This window comes from Mirounga leonina, unplaced genomic scaffold, assembly GCF_011800145.1.
Source record: "Mirounga leonina isolate KUSES-001 unplaced genomic scaffold, KU_Mleo_1.0 Mir_173, whole genome shotgun sequence".
NCBI classification, from domain to species: Eukaryota; Metazoa; Chordata; class Mammalia; order Carnivora; family Phocidae; genus Mirounga; species Mirounga leonina.
Window position 1 is genome coordinate 40,413,767 of NW_023270447.1, and position 7,664 is coordinate 40,421,430.

A 7,664-nucleotide genomic window follows, 5' to 3' on the forward strand; every position below is an offset into this window, starting at 1 on the left:
AAGAAGACAATACGGTGGTTCCTCAAAAAGTTAAACCTAGAATCGTGGTATGATCCAGCAATTCCATTTCTAGGTATATGTTCAAAAGGACTGAAAGCAGGGACTCAAGTAAATACTTGTGCACCAATGTTCAGAGCAGCATTATTCACAATAGCCAAAAGGTAGAAACAACCTTTCAAAGAAAACTCTATTTTTCTTTACTTTCAAAACTTCTGACAGCAGATGGTGGGGGCGGGGGGTGCAGATTTTCCCACATCAAGGATTTCTTTAATACTCAGAAGACACTGACTGGGTGTCCTACAAATGTAAATTAGTTCTGACACTATCTACCTAAAGACAACATCAGATCCCACAGTTTAAGGGCTCAGTCCCATAAGACTCCCCTTACTTCAGACATTAATCACAAGCTGAGGTTGTCACCTGTATGTCTGACTTACCAGATCTAAACTGGGGTTCCCACAATCCCCTCCTTGGGTTCAATAATTTGGTAGAATGACTCACAGAACTTAGGGAAACATTTATTTATATTTACTGACTTTTTATAAAGGTATACAACTCAGGAACAGCCTGATGGAAGAGATGCACAGGACAAGTACAGAAGGAGGGGTGCAGAGCTTCTGTGCCCTCTCTGAGCTCCCTACCTTGATTTGTTCACTAACCTAGCAGCTCTTCAAATCTCAGTGTTCAAGAGTTTTTATTGAGTTTTAACTTCCATGCTATTTTACTGGTGATGGATGGGTGGGGCTAATAGTTTCAAACTTCTAATCATCTGTTTTTCTGGTCACCAGGCCAATCCTGATGCTATCTAGAGTCCCCATCTGAAATCAACTTACTAGCATAAACCTAGGTGTGCTCAAAAGGGGCTTTTTATTAATAACAAAAGACAGCCCTATCACTCAGGAAATCCCAAGGGACTTAGGAGCCCTTTGCCAGGAATACCACGAACCCAAATGTCCACTGATGGATGAATGGATAAGTAAAATCTGAAACACACATGCAATAGAATATTACTCGGGCTTAAAAAGGAATGAAATTCTGATATATGCTACAAAATGGATGAACCTTGAACATTTATGTTAGGTAAGCCAGGCTCCAAAGGACAAATATGATATGATTCCCCTCACCTGAGGTATCCCGAATTTGACTAAATTTGCAGAGACAAATAGTAGAACAGTGGTTATCAGGGGCTGGGAGTGGGGAGGGAGGAATGGAGAAGTATTGTTTAATGAATATAAAGTTTCAGTTTGGGGTGATGAAGAATTTCTGGAGATGGATGGTGGTGATGGTGTACAATAATATTAACGTACTTAATGCCATTGGATTCCACATTTAAAAGTGATTAAAATGGCAAATTTTATGTTATACATATTTTATCCCAATTAAAAAAAACAAAAAACATACATGTATACCCCCCGCCACACACACACAAATGCATTCATACCTACTCCTCCATAATGGCTGATCCTCTCCTTAAATCTAAGGACCTGTCATCCTCTTTTGAGTGGCCCATATGTCCAGTCTCCCAATGAAAACAAAGTAGATATTTGGATCAGCTTCATCTTGTGGTCAGACCCAACCAGTCTTGCCCAGCTAAGTTACTCATTTTAGATGTATAGCACGATCTACTGCAGGCTGAATGGTATCCAACCAAAATTCATACACTGAAGTCCTAACTTCTGGCATCTGAATGTGATTGTATTTGGAGATAGGGTGTTTAAAAAGCTAATTAAGGTAAAATGAGATCATTAGGGTGGGTCCTAGTCCAATATGTCTGGTGTCCCTATAAGAGGAGGTTGAGACACTTGCTACAGAGAGGGATGGCCGTGTGCAGACAGAGAAGAGCCATCTACAGGTATCTGAGGCCATGGAGAGAGGTATCAGAAGAAACCAACCCCACTGACACCTTGTTCGTGTACTTTTAGCTTCCAGAATTATGAGAAAATAAATTTCTGTTGTTTAAGCCACTCTGTGGTATTTCTTACAACAGCCCTAAAAACAATCTAAAGGGAAGCCTCTATTTGCTAACAGATTGAAGCAAAACAACTTCTTGGATAAAAACTGTTATTTGACTAAACATTTCTCCCCAAAGAGCTCTTACCCATATAATTTGTCTTCCAAATAAAAACAGAACACATTGTAGGCTATATTTTTTTCTTTTTATTTTGATAAAAGTAAAAGACACAGTGAGCTCCTACTCATGGAGATATAGCTTGTCTCTTATGCTATTCTGTTCTTTATACCAGATGCTGCCATTTTTTTATGCACTGCTATAATGCTATAACTTCCATTGCTAGACGTCCAGTTTATTTTTAAATTTTTATATTTTCTTTTCTTTTTTATAAATTCAGCAGGAAATGATTAGCTCAATCCTGGTCATGAGTTCAAAAGAGAGCCCTCCGGTAGTTGTAATCAACTCTTCCAAAGGAAAGCTTATAATGAGGATCTGAAGAACAAATAGAGTTACCACGTCTTCATGTCCTTAGCTAAAAAAAAATTGAATCATTTGGCAGGACTTTTAAAAACATTTTGTATTATACATGTAATAATTAATTCAAAGCTTACACCACCGTAGGGGCTTTTCTTATCCCTTCTTACCAGCCATGACGTGCTTACCTTACTCGCCCCACATCACGAAGCTAGGAAAGGGGAGAGCTGGACTGTGGGTTCAGGCAGTGAGGTCCAGGGCCCACCCTTTTAATCGGTACCCTTCAAGGCCTCCTCCCACTCATGCACCAATTCTTACTTCTGTACTCCAGTTAGTGGTGGTAGAATCTGTTTTCCCTGATCTATGTTTCTTGATCTTCTAGTCATGTTATCATCTCTTTCTCTCTCTGGACCTCATTATAAGTAATTCCTTCAAATTACATTTCCCAACGCATTGTCTCGTCAGGTCTGTTCCATTCAGCCACTGGGATCTGTGTGTACTTGAAAATCTACAAGTTTTATTTAGTTCTTCCTAAAACCTTATTTTTTATATCCTAGTTTTCCTTTCCTGTTTTTATTTCTCCTTTTATTTCCTTTAACATTTTACAGGGATTATCACACATTTTCATCAGCTCACACTAATATCTGAGGTCTTGGGGGAGGAAGTCTAAGTCTTTTGTTTATTGTTTCTGCTGTCTCTCACTTATTCCTTGTGCCTTTTGTGGGCTTTTTAAAATTGTGGACTATATTTCATTGAATGAAATCTGGGAGAATCCCAAGAGCCTAAGATGGACATGTTGACTGCAACAATGTGAACATTTACTTCCAGGCAACCTCATCCTGCAGCTCCTTCCTCTGCTCACTTACTTCTTACTCCCTGCTCCCTGTTTGTTTAATTCTTATACCCTCAGAAAATTCCCTTCACTCTAGTAAGTGCAGCAATGCATTAAAATTGTGTTTACTATGTTTGCCTGATCCACCATCTAATTATATTTTATATGAAAGGCCATTTAGTGTAACTAGCTAGCCAAACTGGCAGAAATTAAAATCCAAGTCTTTCTTTGGTAAATTGAATTTTCAGGTCAGGTTAAGAGTTTGGGCTGCCTGAAGGTCTAAAATATTTTTCATACATTCTCCAGGAAGATAACACATCTTCAAATTATCCATGGTCCCATCATTCCAGACTTTATTTTTCTAATGAAAGAAATGAAGTTCAGAGGGAGCAAATGACTTGTCCAAGTTACTTCTGCAACTGAAAAACAAACCAAAAAAAAAGATGAATACTGATCATTGGGAACCAAAAAAACATTTCAGGTTTATCCAACAGTCTGTGGATTAGACTCAGAAAAAAAAAAAAAAGAAAGAAAATGGCAAAGTAAGAGCTCAGCTAGCAACAAACTGCTTGGCCTATACAAGTCATCCTGGATGCCCAGCAAAGACACCTCCACTCACTGGGCATACAAACCATAGTTCTTTCCAACTTGAGTCTGATCAGCACTCACAAGGTGAAGTCGTGAGAAACAGGAAGGAAGAAAATTTGCCAATTGATCAGACACTTTTTGAGTCCTGGACACATTATAGCCTCTTTTCAAGATTCCGTGGGACTGACCCAAATCTAAATGCCTTTCTCTCTAAGACTCAAGAAAGTGTATACATCTACATTCCCAGACTAACAACAACTGGGTAGTAGTATTCTAGGGGAGATTTTGCAAAAGTCTTACTTCCCCAGAAATGCCCACATCAGGAGCTTGGGGTTTAAAAGGTCTGTATTTTCTAGGCTCTGAGCAGACTGATGGCACTTTGGACCATAGATTAAAGAGTGAGGAAGATCTGTCTTAGACACCGGTCTTAGAGGCCTGGCTCACATTTTTAGTAGTGAAAATGGCAAATCAGCAATGCAAAATGTACAGATCTTTCTGAAATCAGTGTATAGATTTTTGTAGACAACACTTGCTATGTTCCCAGTGTCTAGTGTAAAGCTTGACATATCGCAGGCTTTCAAATTAAAACTTGTGGATTGATTAAAAAAAAAAAAAGACTGCGAACCCTGTTTTTGAGTTTTAGGGACAGTATTGCTTTGTGCCACTGGATGGTGCTATGAAACCACTCTCCCATGCACACACGCAAAACAAGATTTTTGATGCTTTCCAGCCTTTCAAGCAGAAGGTATCGCTCTCACTTCTCAGCTTTCCAAACCATCTCAATCTGGACATCATGCAGCCTTTTCTTTTTTTCCCTGAAAAAAGCTGGAAACATTTCTGATTCATTCTTTTTTAAAAAGACTTTATTTTTTTAGAGCACTTTTAGCTTTAGAGCAAAATTAGGAGGAAGATACAGATTTCCCATATACTCTCGGCTCCCACACGTGCATACCCCCCTACCCTGTTATCAATATCACCCACCAGAGCGGTACATTTGTTATGATGGATGGATCTGCATGTCATTATTACCCAAAGTCCATAGTTTACCCTAGGATTCATTCTTGGTGTTGTACTTCTACGGATTTGGTTAAATGTACAATGATATGTATTCATTCTTAGAGTATCATACAGAGTATTTTCATTGCCCGAAAAATCCTCTGAGTTCTGCCTATTCATCTCTCCCTCTGATTCATTCTTGAAAACAGGGATTGTTCCAGGAACCCTTCTACTTAAACTGGATCTTACGGCTCAGACATGCAGGAGACAGACAGGTCTGTGGGACGTTCTGTTGTTTTGGTCAGGAGAGGCAGTGTCCATTAGGTAAGAGAAAGAAATGAAACCAGGAATTCAAGCACCCATGGTGCTCTTGCTCCTCAATGACCTAAAGATTCTTCAGAGATGCTTCCAGTTGCGAAGGGTGTGTGTGTGTGTGTGTGTGTGTGTATACACTTGATAGTTGCAGGGTGTGCAAAAGAGGAATGAGAGCAGGACTGTCTCTTCCAACTTTATCAACCGGCATAGCTCCATGTTGGGGGGTAGGAAATATATGCTTTTGTTTTATTTTTTGTTGGTTTTGTTTTTCAGAATATTACCCTCTACTGAAAGAAAATCTGAACAAATTACAAGGCTTACTTATCTCAATGGCCCTTCTAGTCCTAACATGCTATGTTCTAAGTTCTTCAGTTTTCTTGGTTGAATATTTCACCTTGGCTTACCAGCATGAGGACTAAGGATGTGGGGCTCTGGATGAGCCTGAAACAGTGCCATGCTGGTCTGAACTCACCCCCAGGGGTCTCCTGTCACTGCTGTCTCCTTACTGTCACACTGAGCTCTGGCTGCCTGGTTCAAACAAGTCACCACTCAGGAGGAGGTTTTGGAAAAGGTTTGGAGAGACACAGAGCTTTTACCAACTTCTTATAGTGAGCCTGAGAAAGTACCTAGGTAGAAACTGAATGCCAAGGCCCTCAAACAAGAATGCATCAACCCAAGGCAGACTGTACAAGAGGTGGGAGCACCACAGGGATGGGCAGGTGAGACGACAACGTAAACCAGTTCAACAAGTGTGTTTCTACACTGGGCCAGACTCTAAGGATACAGAAATGAATGGAAGGAGGTGTCGGGAGATTGGAGGCAGATACATAAATGTAGAGTTATCCGGCCGTATTTAAGTGCTTTGAGAGTGGATGGAACAGGGTGCTAAGGCAATTCAGAGAAAGGCAACAAACCAGAGGAAGTGATGCCCAAACTGACTCTCCATTGCCCAGGGCGCCATCGTTAAAATTATTCTTGATTAAAAGGTTTTTATTGGAAGTTTTTTTTTTAATCAGACTTCCGTACATCTTTGATGGTTGCCTTCATACAATTATATAGTATTAATAGCTACTCTTCATTAAGTTCAAAGCATAGTGCTAAGCACTTTACATATAATTCCACATTTAATCCTCACAACAATCCTGTGAGATAGGCAGGCTTTAAGACCCTTATGTTGAAAACTTTTTGTGGAAAATTTCAAGCCCATAGAAAAGTTTTGTTTTGGTTTTAAGTACAATTAGCTCCACTGTACCCACGTCCAGTATGAACAGTTATCAACTTGTGGCCAGCGGTGTTTCATCTATACCCCACACACATTTTCTGACGTCAGGAGTACACTGAAGCAAATTTCAGATATCATGTAATTTCTGAACTTAGCTCAGTATGTTAATCTAAAAGATAAGGACACTTCAAAAAACTGTAACCACAAGTTTGCTTCTAGCTAAGATGAAGTAACAGAGACTAGATTTACCCTCCTGCCTGACTTAACAGAAAGAGAGGAAAGAATAAAGAAAGAGAAAGAAAGAAAGAAAGAAAGAAAGAAAGAAAGAAAGAAAGAAAGAAAGAAAGAAAGAGAGAGAGAGAGAAAGAAAGAAAGAAAAAGGAAGGGAAGGAGGGAGGGAGGGAGGAAGGAAAGAAGAAAGGAAGGGAGGAAGGAAAGAAGAAAGGAAGGAAGGGGGGCACCTGGGTGGCTCAGTCGTTAAGCGTCTGCCTTTGGCTCAGGTCATGATCCCAGGGTCCTGGGATCGGGCTCCCTGCTCAGCAGGAAGCCTGCTTCTCCCTCTCCCATTCTCCCTGCTGTGTTCCCTCTCTCACTGTGTCTCTCTCTCTGTCAAATAAATAAATAAAATATTTTTTTTAAAAAAAAAGGAAGGGAGGGAGGGAGGGAAGAAGAAAAAAACAAAATGTGTGAAACGATGTTTTTCAAGACACTGGACATCAGGCAGTGAAGGACAATGACACCTGAGATGGGAAAATCAGCTGAGTTGCCCCCTCCCCTAGCTTATTGCCTTGGGAGGGTTCAGGGCAGCACAGGGAGGAGGAACACAGAGAAGCCAGATGGACAACCTGAGCAGGCTTTATGTAGAAGTGATCATTTGATTGTGAAGTTCAAATGGAAATGCAAATGATTTAGAACAGCCAAAACAACTTTGAAAAAGAAGAACTAGGATGAAGGAGTATTACCATGTGATTTTAATACTTACGACAAAGTTACAGTCATGCAAACAGTATCATTGGCATCAAGATAAACAAATAGATCGTTAGATCAGAATAGAGGGTCTAGAAAGAAACTATATATATATATATATATGACAACTGATTTTTGACAAAGGTACAAATGAAATCAGTAGAGAGAGGACAATCTTTTCAACAAAAAGCACAGGAACAATTAAATATCTATATGAAAAAAATGAAGTTTGATACATACCTTGTACAATATATAAAAAATAACTCAAAAATGGATCATAGATCTAAATTTAAAATCTAAAACTTCACTATCTCTAAACC